Here is a 15087-nt window from a genome sequence, read left to right on the forward strand (position 1 = left end):
GTTGTCTGCTGATGCTAGGACTTCCAACACTATATTAAACAACAGTGGTGAGAGTGGACATCCCTATCGTGTTCCTGATCTCAAGGGGAAAGCTCTCAGTTTTTCCCCATTGAGGATAATATTAGCTGTGGGCTTTTCATAAATGTTTTTTATGATGTTTAAGTATGCTCCTTCTATCCTGACTTTCTTTTTTTTTTAACTTTTTTTTTAAATTTTTTTTTCAACGTTTATTCATTTTTTGGGGGACAGAGAGAAACAGAGCATGAACGGAGGAGGGGCAGAGAGAGAGGGAGACACAGAATCGGAAACAGGCTCCAGGCTCTGAGCCATCAGCCCAGAGCCCGACGCGGGGCTCGAACTCACGGACCGCGAGATCGTGACCTGGCTGAAGTTGGACGCTTAACCGACTGCGCCACCCAGGCGCCCCAATATCCCGACTTTCTTGAGGGTTTTTATTAAGAAAGAATGCTATAAAAAAGAGAGTCTTTTCAACCAGTGGTGTGGGGAAAACTGGATAGCTGCATGCAAAACAATGAAATTAAACCACTTTCTTACACCATACCCAAAAATAAACTCAGAATGGATTAAGTACCCAATTGTGAGATGTGAAATCAAGAATCCTAGACAAGATCACAGGCAGTAATGCTTCTGATATCTCTCCTGAGGCAAGGGAAACAACACCAAAAAAGCAAAATAAAGTATTAGAACTACATAAAAATAAAAAACTTCTGCACAGTGAAGGAAACAGTCAACAAAACTGAAAGGCAACCTACGGAATGGGAAAAGATATCTGCAAATGATATATCTAATAAACAGTATCCAATATATGTAAACAACTTATACAACTTAACACTCAAAAAACCCCAAATAATCCAATTTAAAAATGGGCAGTAGACATGAAGAGACATTTATCTAAAGAAAACATACAGATGGCCAACAGACACATGAAACAATGCTCAACATTATTCATTATCAGGGAAACGAAAATCAAAATCACCATGAGATATCACCTCACGCCTGTCAGAATGGTGAAAATCAAAAACAAGAAACAAGTGTTGGCAAGGATGTAGTGAAAAAGGAATTCTTGTGCACTGTTAGTGGTAATGCAAACTGGTGCAGCCACTGTGGGAAACAGTATGGAGGTTCCTCAAAAAATTAAAAATAAGTGTGCCTGGGTGGCTAAGTTGGTTAAGTGTCTGACTCTTGATTTCAGCTCAGGTCATGATCTCATGTTTTGTGAGTTCGAGCCCCACGTCAGGCTCTGCACTGTTAGTGCAGAGTCTGCTTGCAATCCTCTCTCTGTCTGTCTCTGCCCTTCCCCTGCTCATGTCCTTCCTTATCTCCCTCAAAATAAATAAAAAAACTTTTTTAAAATAAATGGAATTGTTATATCATATAAGTTCATGTTTAACATTTTGAGTTTCAAACTGTTTTCCAAAGTGCACCATTTTACGATCTTGCCATCAGTATATGAGGCTTCCAATTTCTCCATATCCCTGTCAATATTTATGATCTGTTGTTTTGACTTTAGTCACCCTAGTGGGTATGAAGGGGTAACTAATTGTATTTTTCTTTGTATTTTCCTAATAACCAATGATTTTTGAGCATCTTTTCATGCACACGTTGGCTATTTGTATGTCTTCTTTGGAGAAATGTCTATTGAAATCCTTTGCCCAATTTTCCATTTAGTTATTTGTTTTGTTGTTGACTTAAAAGATTTCTTTATCTATTGTGGATACAAGTTCCTTATGAGATACATTATTTGAGAACATTTTATCCCATTCTGTGTGTTGTATTTTCACTTTCTTGATGATACGTTTGGTAGCAAAAAAAATTTTTTTTTAATTTATTTATTTTGAGAGAGCAAAAGAGAGCATGGGAAGGGCAGAGAGGGAGAGAGAGAGCATCCCACACAGGCTCCACACTGATAGTGTGGAGCCTGATGTGAGGCTTGAACCCATGAACTGGGGGATCATGACATGAACTGAAATCAAGAGTCAGACACTTAACCAACTGAGCCACCCAGGTGCCCCCCAAAAATTTGATTTTGGATAAGTGCAATTTGTCTATTTTTTTGTCATTTGTGCTTTTCTTATTTTATCTAAGAAAGTTTTACATAATCCGAGGTCACAAAAATTTATTCCTATGCATTCTTAAGAAGAATGTTATATGTACATTTAGCTCATACATTTTGTCGATAATCCATTTTGAGTTAATTTGTGTATATGATTTGAAGTAGAAGTCCAACTTCATTCTTTTCCATTTAGCTATTTGGTTGTCCTAGCACCATTTGTTGAAAAGACTCTTCTTTTCCCAATTAAATTGTCCTGACACTCTTATAAAAAGTCAATTGACCATAAATGTAAGGGGTTATTTTTGGACTCCCAACTCTACTGTATTGATCTATATTTCCATCCTTATGCCAGTACCACACTGCCTTCATTACTATAGTTTTGTGGTAAGTTTTGAAATCAGAAAGATTGAGTACTCCTATTTTGTCCTTTCTTTACAAGACTATTTTTGCTATTGTGTGCCCTCTTGCATTTCCATATAAATTTTTTGGATTCATCAACTTCTCCAAAAAATCCAGGTGGAATTGTGAGAGGGATTGTGTTGAATCTGTTGGGGAGTATTGCCATCTTAAAAAGACTGACAAGGGTAATAAGAGGATTTATTAAGTCTTCTGATCCATGAACATGAAATGCCTTTCATTTAGGTCTTTTTCAATTTTTTTCAATAATATTTTGTATTCTTCAGTGTAAGTCTTTCATTCTTTTGTTAAATTTAATCCTAAGTATTTTATCCTTTATGATGCTATTGTAGGTGAAACTGTTTTCTTAATTTCATTTTCAGATTCTTCATCACTAGTGTATAGAAATATAATTTATGTTTGTATATTGGTCTTGTATCTTTTCATCTAGCTGAATGCATGTGTAAGAATATGTGTGAGTGTGTGTGTGTGTGTGAGTGTGTGTGTGTGTGTGTGTGCGTGTGTGCATGTTTTAGATAAAGAAGTTGCTCAGGAAGTCAGTTACAAATAATAATCATGGGTTGTTGGATAATAGTAATGGAGTAAAGCAAGCCATTTGTATTGTTGCATATAATTCATTGTAGGAATGTAACTACTCTACCACTCATCCCCTATAATTGGTGCAGAATTTGCAATATATCTGTAAAAGTTGTTTGGGTCTTGATGAACTCATATAATCTAACTGGGAGTAAAGAGATTATTAATGCCTAAGATTCAGAATTAGTAAAAAGTGAAAGCAAAACTCTTTTCCAATTCTTTCCTGTTTTACTCTAGTTTTTATGAATTCCTTCACATTTTGCTTCAGTAAAAGCAAAAGTTAAGGAAAGTACAATCTTCTCAGTCAGCTGAAAGCTACTTTAGATGCAGTTACCCTTCCCATTCTTCTTCCCATGAAACTGTTCCCTCTTTATTTACCTGGCATACAATACATATCAGTCCTACTCTAGAGAAACAGTATAGCATGGGAATTAAGTGTATGAGCTCTGAAGTCACACTGCCTAGACTCAAATCTCACACATGCTATGTATTTGCTATTTGATCTAGGTAACTTACCTTTATTTTTTCTTGGCCGGAATTGCCCCATCCCAAAATGGAGATAATGTTGGTGACTTCACTTTGGAAGATTTTTATGAGGATTATATGTATAAAGTATTTAGAACAATAGTAACAATATACTGTTAATGCTCAATAGATGCTAGCCTGTCATTAATATTACATGCCAGTCAGTTTGCACATAAGAAAACAGATATAGCTATCTCCAGGCTGGGAATATTTAAACATGAGCAAAAACTAAATACCCCATTTTAGCATTAGGTCATTTGTGTTCTCTTGACCTACTGAGGGAGGGGGTTTCTAAAAGATACTTTAAAACAAAACCTGAAGACATGAATAAGAAAGTGACAGAGGAGATAGTGAAGGACATCAAGAAAGCAGAGAAGAGGAATAGGAAAGAGAAGAAAGTTAGAAGGAGAAGAAACCAAGGAAACCAGAGAGAGGAAAGAAGGTGGTTGGGGAGAGGGAGTATATAAGAATAAGGTTCATAAAAGTAGGGGAGAGAGAGAGAGACAGAGAGACAGAAAGACATAGAGACAGAGACAAAAGGTGGGAGGGAGGCCGACCTTGTAATAGAGAGCTAAGAGCTTTATTGAAGTTTAACAGAAAAGAAACCTTGTTTGAAAGGAAGAGACTGGCTATATTTAGTACTGGGTAGGATGTCAGTTCTGAAAATAAACTGCTCCCAGAACCAAATGTAATCCTCTGTGCTGTTGTCACCTGCAGCAGGCTGGCCTCCCTTCTAGGAGAATGAGGAACATGGACACATCAGCTACCTCAGAGCTCCAACATTGACAAGGTCTTGCTTTGCTCTGTCTCCTTGCTCCATTATCAAGTTTTAAAACTCCTGATTAATGTGGAAAAAAGTTACATAGCAGGAGAAAGTGAAATATATGTTAGTATATATGTGGGGCAGGGAAGTGTCTTGCTAAATAAACACCAGAATCTAAACACCATGTGGCCAGATGCTTAATACAATATTCGTCACCTCCATGGTACACTTCTGATACCTGAATGTGAACACAGGGGCCCAGCAGGAAGTATGAAAGGCCATATAAAAGGATATACTTAAAGTACACAATACGTGGCATAGAGGTTAAGTCCTGTGGAGATACCATGTATATACCACTTAGGGAGCTCACATAGGTCATACAGACAGGCAAGGTCAGGCTACAGTATGAAAAGACAGAGACTTAAAGTACATTTATACACACACACACTGTGTTGGGAAAGTATAGGTGATGCTTTTCACTGAAATGGGAAAAAAAACTAGGATAAAACAGGTATTTTTATGGAAGAAAATATATTTTTTAAAAGTAAACTCTACCCCTAACATGGGGCTCAACTCATGACCCCAAGGTCAAACAAGAGTTGCATACTCTACAGACTGAGTCAGCCAGGTGCCCCTATGGAAGAAAATGAAGCCAGGGTTCCAGAATTCTAATTTCCAATTCTTTCTTTACATTACTTCCACCGTTACTCCTCTCTCATCTGGACTGTTGCAATAGCCTCCTAATTATTCTCCTTACCTGCACCCTAAGCCCCGCTCCTAAATATGTACTCCATGGGGCAGCCAGAGAGATCCTTTTATTTTTTTACTGTTTATTTATTTATTTTGACAGAGAGAGACCATGACCAGGGGAGGCGCAGAGAGTGAGGGAGTGAGAAAAATCCCAAGCAGGGCCATACTGCAGTTCAAAGCCCAACGTGGGGCTTGAACTCATGAAACATGAGATCATGACCTGAGCTGGAACAAAGAGTCGGATGCTAAACCAACTGAGCTACCCAGGTGCCCTGAGAGAGATCCTTTTAAAATTACAAATCAGGGGGCGCCTGGGTGGCGCAGTCGGTTAAGCGTCCGACTTCAGCCAGGTCACGATCTCGCGGTCCGGGAGTTCGAGCCCCGCGTCAGGCTCTGGGCTGATGGCTCAGGGCCTGGAGCTTGTTTCGGATTCTGTGTCTCCCTCTCTCTCTGCCCCTCCCCCGTTCATGCTCTGTCTCTCTCTGTCCCAAAAATAAATAAACGTTGAAAAAAAAATAAAAATAATAAAATTAAAATAAAATAAAATAAAATAAAAATAAAATTACAAATCAGATTTAAAGCAAATTTTTTTAAAGGGGGGCACCTGGGTTGCTCTGTCAGTTAAGTGTCCGGCTTCGGCTCAGGTCATGATCTCATGGTTCGTGAGTTCGAGCCCCACATTGGGCTCTGTGCTGACAGCTGGGAGCCTGGAGCCTGCTTCAGATTGTCTCCCTCTCCCTCTGTCCCTCCCCCGCTTATTCTCTCTCTCTCTCTCTCTCTCTCTCTCTCTCAAAAATAAATAAACATTAAAAAAATTAAAAATAAAATTACAAGTCAGATTATGATACTCCTCTGGATCCAGCTCTCTGCTACCTCTCTGGTTCTCTTCCTAGAACATTCCAAGCACATTCTGGCCTCAGGGATTTGCATTTACTCTTCCCTCCCCGTGGGAGATCCTGTGCCCATATAGCTGAAGGTTCTTTTCTCTCACTTTCTTTGAGACTCAGCTCAAATGTCACCTAATGAGAGAGACTTTCCATAACCACCATACATCAAATAGCAACCCCCTTATCCTATATCACATTTGTTGGATAAAGGAAGATGATGGGTGGAGATGTCTGATAAGCTGTTGGACATGTGACTCTAGAGTTCACTTAGGAGGTCTGGAGCAGATTTGGGAATTTCCATCATTCCAGGCGAGGATAATAGCATTTGCAATGGTCTAGAGGTAACAGAAAATGTTACATTTAAGGACATTTTGGGACTTTTGAAAACACAGATTTTTTGGTTTCACCCAAGATCTCTTGAATAAGAATCTCTGGAAGTAAGACTTAAGAATATGTAGTTTAATAAAGTTCCACATATTATACTGATGTGCAGCCATGGTTGAGAACCACTGTTTGAAAGATACACGCACCTACACCAAATTTACTAGTAATCTTCACACTGCCAAACTGGTAGATACTTTATATATCTCGCTTGACCACTCTGTTGGAATTGACCACTAGTTGGATCAACTATCACTCAACTTCAAACATTATACTTCCTTGGCTTCTAGGCACCATACTCTCATGATTCTCCAGACACATTTCTGACCATATCTTCTCAGTCTATTTTATAGACTCCTTTCCTGCCAATCCCTTAAATATCTGTGCTCTCCATGGTTTTGACTTATACCTTTCTGGCACTCTAACATTCTACACACTCTCCTACTAGGCTCATCCATTCACATGACTTATATCTGTGTACTATTGGTGCCCATATTTCCATTCATGATCCATATCTTCTTTTTTTTCTTGTTTCTTATATTTTTATTTAAATTCTAGTTAGTTAACATACAGTGTGATATTTGTTTCCTGTGTACAATTTAGTGATCCATCACTTTCATACAACACCCAGTGCTCATCACAACAAATGCCCTCTTTAATTAATTAATTAATTTATTTATTTAAATATAATTTATTGTCAAATTGGTTTCCATACAACACCCAGTGATCATCCCAACAAGTGCCCTCCTCCCTGCCCATCATCAACTTTCCCCTCTCCCCCACACCCCCATCTACCCTTAGTTTGTTCTCAGTCCTTAAGAGTCTCTTATGGTTTGTCTCCCTCTCTCTCTGTAACTTTTTTACAAATGCTCTCTTTAATCCACATCACCCATTTAACTCATTTCCCCAACCATCTCCCCTCCAGCAACACTCAATTTGTTTTCCAAACAAAGTCTGTTTTATGGTTTGCCTCTCTCTCCCCCTCCCCATGTTCATCTGTTACATTTCATAAATTCCATTTGTGAGTGAAATCATATAGCAATTTTCTTTCTCTAACTGACTTATTTTGCTTAGCATAGCACACTGTAGCTCCATCCACATTGTGGCAAATGGCAACATTTCATTTTTTATGGCTGAGTAATATTCCATTGTGTGTGTGTGTGTGTGTGTGTGTGTGTGTGTGTGTGTACCACATCTTATTTATCCATTCATCAGTCACTGGGCACTTGGGCTCTTTCCATATTTTGGCTATTTTAGATAATTCTTCTATAAATATCGGGATGCATATATCCCTTCAAATTATTATTTTTCTATCCTCTGTGTAAATACCTAATAGTGCAATTTCTGGATAGTAGGATAGTTCTACTTTTAACCTTTTGAGGAACCTCCATACTGTTTTCCAGAGTGGCTGCACCAGTTTGCATTTCCATCAAGAGTGTAAGAGGGTTCCCTTTTCTCCACATCCTTGCCAACATCTGTTGTTTCCTGTGTTGTTAATTTTAGCCATTCTGACAGGTGTGTGGTGATATCCCATTGTAGTTTTGGTTTGTATTTCCCTGATAATGAGTGATGTTGAGCATCTTTTCATGTGTCTGTTACCACCTGGATGTCTTCTTTAGAAAAGGGTCTATTCACATTTTCTGCCCATTTCTTACTGGGATTATTTGTTTTTTTAGGGTGTTGAATAGTACAAGTTCTTTCTGTATTTTGGATGCTAACTCTTCATCAGATATGTCATTTGCAAATATCTTCTCCCACTTTGTAAGTTGCCTTTTAGTTTTGTTGATTGCTTCCTTCACTGGGAAGAAGCTTTTTAACTTGATAAAGTCCCAATAGTTTATTTTTGATTTTGTTTTCCTTGCCTCAGGAGACATGTCTAGTAAGAAGCTGCTATGACCGATGTCAAAGAGGTTACTTCCTGTATTCTCCTCTAAGATTTTGATGGTTTCCTGTCTCACATTTAGGTATGTCATCCATTTTGAGTTTATTTTTTATTACTTTTTAAATGTCTATTTACTTTTGAGACAGAGAGACAAAGCACTAGTGGGGGAAGGGCAGAGAGAGAGGGAGATACAGAATCTGAAGCAGGCTCCAGGCTCTGAGCTGTCAGCACAGAGCCCGATGCAGGGCTTGAACCCATGAACTGTGCAGTCATGACCTGAGCTGAAATCAGATGCTTAACCAACTGAGCCTCCCAGATGCTCCAATTTTGAGTTTATTTTTGTGTATGGTTAAAGAAAGTGGTATAGATTCATTTTTTTTGCATTTTGCTGTTCAATTTTCCTAACACTATTTGTTGAAGAGACTGTCTTTATTCCATTATTTCCTGCTTTGCCAAAGATTAGTTGATCATATATTTGTGGGTCCATTTTTGGGTTTTCTATTTTGTTCCTTTGATCTATGTATCCGTTTTTATGCCAGTACTATACTGTCTTGATCACTACACCTTTGTAATATAACTTGAAGTCTGGAATTGTGATGCCTCCAGCTTTGCTTTTCTTTTTCAAGATTGCTTTGGCTATTTGGAGATCAATGAAACCAAGATCTGATTCTTTTAAAAATTCAATAAAATTGATAAACCCTAGCCAGACTTATAAAAAAGGAAAGAAAAAGGACCCAAATAAATAAAATCACGAATGAGAGAGGAGAAATCACGACTAACACCACAGAAATACAATTATAAGAGAATATTATAAAAAATTATATTACAACAAATTGGGCAACCTGGAAGAAATGGATAAACTACCAAAATTGAAACAGGAAGAAATAGGAAACTTTTACAGACTGATAACCAGCAAAGAAATTGAATCAGTAATCAAAATCTCCAAAAAAAAAAAAAAAATCTCCCAACAAACAAAAGTCCAGGGTCAGATGGTTTCACAGGGAAATTCTACCAAACATTTAAATAAGAAGAATTAATACCTATTCGTCTCAAACTATTCCACAAAATAGAAATAGAAGGAAAACTTCCAAACTCATTCTATGAGGCCAGCATTACCCTGATTCCAAAACCAGACAAATACTGCACTAAAAAAAAGAGAGAACAACAGACAAATTTCCTTGATGAACATGGATGCAAAAGTTCTCAACAAACTACTAGCAAATCGAATCCAACAGTACATCAAAAAAATCACTCACCATGATCAAGTGGAAATTATTCCTGGATTGCAAGTTCGGTTGAATAGTCACAAATCAATCAATGTGATACACCACACTAATAAAAGGATAAAATCTCTCTTATCCTCTCAATAGATGCAGAAAAAGCATTTGACAAAGTACAATATCCATTCTTGATAAAAACCCTCAACAAAGTAGGTTTAGAGGGAACATACCTGAACATCATAAAGGCCATATATGAAAAACCCACAGCAAATATCATCCCCAATGGGGAAAAACTGAGAGCTTTTCCTTTATGGTCAGGAACAAGAGAGGGACATCTCCTCTCACCATTGTTATTTAGCATAGTACTAGAAGTCCTAGCCACAGCAATCAGACAACAAAAAGAAAGAAAAGGCATCCAAATCAGCAAGGAAGAAGTCAAACTTTCAATATTTACAGATGCTATGATATTCTATATAGAAAACCTAAAAAACTCCACCAAAAAAATTGGTAGAACACAACTTCAGTAAAGTTGCAGGATACAAAATCAACATATAGAAATCTGTTACATTTCTATACACTAATAATGAGGCAGCAGAAGGGGAAAGTAAGGAATCAATCCCATTTACAAATGCACCAAAACCCACAGGAACCTAGGAATAAACATACCCAAAATGGTGAAAGACCTCTACACTGAAAACTATAAAACACTGATGAAAGAAATTGAAGACATCACAAGAAAATGGAAAGACATTCTATGCTCATGAATTGGAAGAACAAATATTAAAATATCCGTACTACGCAAAGCAATCTACACAAAATGCAATCCCTATCAAAACATCACCACCATTTTTCACAGAGTTAGAACAAAGAATCCTAAAATTTGTATGGAACTGATCCATACCTTCCTATAAACTTAAAGCCCCATGTGTAATTTTGCCTAGATTATCATTTAGATATTACATGGGCACCTCAAGTCCAACATACTCAAAGCTTATTTTTTTATGTTCCTTCCATATCTCAGAATATGGCATGATTTACATCTCACATCTAATAAATGACTAATTCTTGTTTATTCTACATTTTGTATATCGTCCACTTTTCTTCATCTACAGTGCCCCTACTTTGATTCAGGCCACAATTATCTCTCATCTGATTTAGTGACAGATTTTATTGTAGTTTATATGTTTACATGTCATTTATTCTACCAGACTGTGAGTAATGAGAGGCTAAGACCACTTATTCATTCAACTAGTATATATTAAGGGCCTACCACATGGCATATTATGACACATTTATCTCTGTATCTTTCACATCAAGTATATTCCTTGACATTAAGGATGTGCTCAGTATATGTTTGTCTTCTTGAATTACATTGAAACTTACTGTGTTACAGATGAGAAAAATAGAGCCCAAAGATGAAAAATGATCTGCCAAAGCTACACAGAAGATTAAGATACTAAATTTCACATTTCCTTACTCAGTCCTACTTTCTTTCCACAGAGCTACTTTGTCTCTACCTCCTACCCCTCCTTACGTTCCCACATTATTTTTCTCTCTCTCTGACTTTTCTACACCATTCTCTCATTGTTGGTGATATTTCTCTTATACTTGTTTGTCAGTTTCTGTGGGTAAAAATAAGTATCACCATCCCTATAGGTTTTTTGGTTAAGAATCTGTATTTCCTTGGCATTGTTTACTTCTTCTGGCATCATCACTGCTGAATCAGGATGATCATAAGTCAGCTTTTCATCTGGCATTTCTAAAGAGTTCTTCTTGACTTCAGGAGAGTATGGATAAAACTGGCCAATATAGAAACTTGCAGGTTCTCAAATGGATTTAGTTGCATTCTGGGAAAAGCAGAATGAGGAAACACTTTCAGAATTTGTGTAGAATACGTGTTTTATATAGACAAAATAAGAAAGTATGGGTTATAATTACAAATGCTATTTTATTGGATTTATGGATGAAGATTATGATAACTATTATTTTATTATTATTTTTTTTATAAAGAGAGTGTGAGAGTGGGGGACAGGGGAAGAGAGAGAGAGAGAGAGAGAGAGAGAGAGAGAGAGAGAGAATCCCAAGCAGGCACCATACTCAGGGCAGAGCCTGACACAGGGCTTGATCCCATGATCCTGGTATCATGACCTGAGCCAAAATCGAGAGTTAGACATTCAACCAACTGAGCCACCTAAGCTCCCCTGATAATGATTATTTTAGACAGTGTATTGGACTATCATACAAAATTGTTTTTTTTAATGTATAATCTATTTCCACTTTCTACAGTTTAGTAAAACCTAAATGAGAAATCTAAATAAGCTCATTACATTCTAGGAATATGAATAAAACATGTGGGTGATGCCTTCTTGAGAAAATTTCTGCTCCCATCTTGTTCAAGCCATGAATATAGGGGACCCTCTTAGAATGGTTTACAAAACATTGTTTTCACATCTTTGTATCTCGATTAGTTCTGTTATCTCTGCTTGTAATTGTTTTTATTCATTCTTTTATTTATCAAATATTTTCTGTGCACCTACTCTGTGCCAGGCATTTTGTTGAGTTTGGGAGATTCAGTGATGGTTCTTTTTGCAGTTCATTCTGTCATCCCCTCTCTTACCTCTTGGCTTCTGCACATGCTGTTCTCTTTGGCTCTAATGTCCTCCTTATCCTTCAAATTTATATTTAAATGTCACCTTTTCTAGGAAGAATTCTATAACTCCTTCAGTATTGGATTAGGTGTATTTCTTCTTTGCTCCCTTCCATAGCATTTATCCTTCATTACATTTGTCTGTTTGCTATCTTTCCTACTAAATTACGAGCCCCTTGATACCAGGGATTCATTGATTAATTATATATTAATTAATAGTATACATAATATAATATGTATGTTAATATAAAATTAATTAATTTATTTATATGTCAATTTATCACTATATCTTTATACTGTGGGTCTATATTAAGGCAACAATGAAAACAACTGAGATTAGTCAACCTTCTCACCCCTTAGGATGATACCCATAAAAACAATAATTATGTTAAGATCATTCATTCAACAGTGCCTTCTATGGGCCACTCACTAAGTGCTGATGATTCAACAACTAAATTTCCTTCTCTCATGGAGTTGACATTCAAGTGGGTGGGGAGAGAGGTTCGTTCTGTGCCAGATACTGTTCTAAGTATTTAAAATGTTTTAACCCATTTAATTCTCACAACAACCCTATGAGGTATATTTGTAAATTGTACTGATTTTACAAATGAGAAACCAAGGCCCAAAGAGATTAAGTAACTTGGCCAAAGATACATAGCTGGCAAGTGGCTGATCTGGAATTTGACTCAGGTTGACTCATTCCAGAGTTTACACTCTTAATCACAACACCACAGAACCCTTTCATCTGCAAATGCCTTCAAGGATTTTTGCTCTAACTATTCCAAAATACTTGATAGCCCTGAATAGTCCATGTCATTGTATACTCCCTTGTCCACCAAAAGACCAGTTTAGGTATCCTTTTCTTTATCACCTTTTATTATAATTATCTGTCTCCAATTCTAGACAGTGATCTCTTCAAGGGTAGATATAACATTTATCTTATTTGTCTTCACTGCTGTATCCCCAGGGCCTAGCACACTAGTCACTGAATTAATGCCTATTAAACAAATATTTGACTCTTGGCAATCTACATAAATATTTTTTATTTGTGCTTTAAAATGTTATGTTTCTGAAAGATTATTTGTAGTTTCATGATTTTTCAAAAAGTTTATTTTGAGAGAGAGAGAGAGAGAGAATCCCAAGCACAGGGCTTGATTTCATGAACCATGAGAGCATGACCTGAGCTGAAATCAAGAGATCAAGAGCTAGATGCCGGGGCACCTGGGTGGCTCAGTCAGTTAAGTGTCTGACTTTGGCTCAGGTCATGATCTCACAGCCCTGCATCCTCCGGCTGTCGGCTGTTAGCACAGAGCCTGCTTTGGATCCTCTGTCTCCCTTTCTCTCTGCCACTCCCGCACTCATTCTCTCTCTCTCTCTCTCTCTCTCTGTCTCTCTCAAATAAATAAATGCTTTAAAAAAAGAGTTGGATGCTTAACTGAGCCTCCCAGGTGTCCCTGCAATTTCATGATTTTTGGTAAGATATTGGGATAGTACAATTATATACAGAAATTGATATTGAGACATTACAAAATTCTTTATGTGATATCTAACAACTTATTTTACAAACTTGTTATATTCAGTGTATTTCAGGAAACATGCTTTCTTAGCTCTTTAGCTAATGGTGTGCTTTTCAGGAAACATTTAGACAAATTCATTGAGTTATCTAAGATCATACAGCTAGTTAGAGACACTGTTGGCCTAGAAGCAAACATAGGTCTCCTGCCTCTCAGTCCAATGGCTCTTTTGTCTTTATGGATACCTTGTTGACATTAATTCAATTCCACTGGAAGTTGGAAATACCGTCTTACCACTGATCAATCCACCTATTTCTAAAAGCCAGTAATTTCAAAAAATAAATAAGTAACCTTGAAGTACAACAGAAAAATCACTCTGCCATCCAAACATCTTCGTTACTACTATGATTTAAAAATCTCTAAGTTGTGGTTTTATCATGAATTAAACACACCTTTCCATACTTATAGCAACTGGTTGTTCAAATCATTTCTGATATGACAAGTCAAAAATATTTTGAAAGAAAGTAAAACATCTAACAAAGTCTGCTGAATAACGAGGACAGGGCATAGATAAAAGTGTTGTAGGAGTTTCAAATGTAGAAATAAATTAGGGTATTAGTAAAAACTACCATAGAGCTTTAGAGCAGAAATGAGCCTTAATAGTCAGGGAAGGATTCACAGAGGAATTGGGACCTGAAGGCAGAAAATTAATAAATATATATAACTCATGTGAAGGGTAATATGAAGAGATGGATTGGTAGCCATGTGCATTGGTTCCTTAGAAGAGTGAAACATTCAACTTGTCTTATGTTAAAAGATCTGTTGAGAAGTGGAATGTATAGAGTTGGAGAATAACTTGATTGACAGGCAGAGTAATTTAAACTTAATGCTCTAGGAATTAGAAATAAGTTTTGAACACAGGAATAAAGTATGAGAATTAGCCACATTTAAGAAAGATATATTTGGCATATAACTATTCAAATTTAAAGCTGGACCTTAAAAAATAAACTATTTTTATATAAAATAAAATAAAATAAATTTTATATATATCGTTTATATATATATATATATAATATAAATAAAATAAATTTTATATAAAATAAAATAAAAAATAAACTATTCAAATTTAAAGCTGGACCTTAAAAAATAAAAGGATTTCAAACTGAAATTATCTCCTGCCCCTCCTATGGGCTACGTTAAGGTGAGGACAACTTCTTAATTTTCTTACTATTCATATTTACTGTTCATTGAGCACTTACTATATGCCAGACACATAATAAACCTTTCATATGCAAGACCTTATTCAATCTATAGGAAATAGCACTTTCCTTTGTTTTTTTTTTTTATTTATATATGAAATTTATTGTCAAATTGGTTTCCATACAACACCCAGTGCTCATCCCAAAAGGTGCCCTCCTCAATACCCATCACCCACCCTCTCTTCCCTCCCA

The sequence above is a fragment of the Herpailurus yagouaroundi genome, unplaced genomic scaffold (genome assembly GCF_014898765.1).
Source record: "Herpailurus yagouaroundi ecotype Mexico unplaced genomic scaffold, PumYag 67209, whole genome shotgun sequence".
NCBI lineage: Eukaryota > Metazoa > Chordata > Mammalia > Carnivora > Felidae > Herpailurus > Herpailurus yagouaroundi.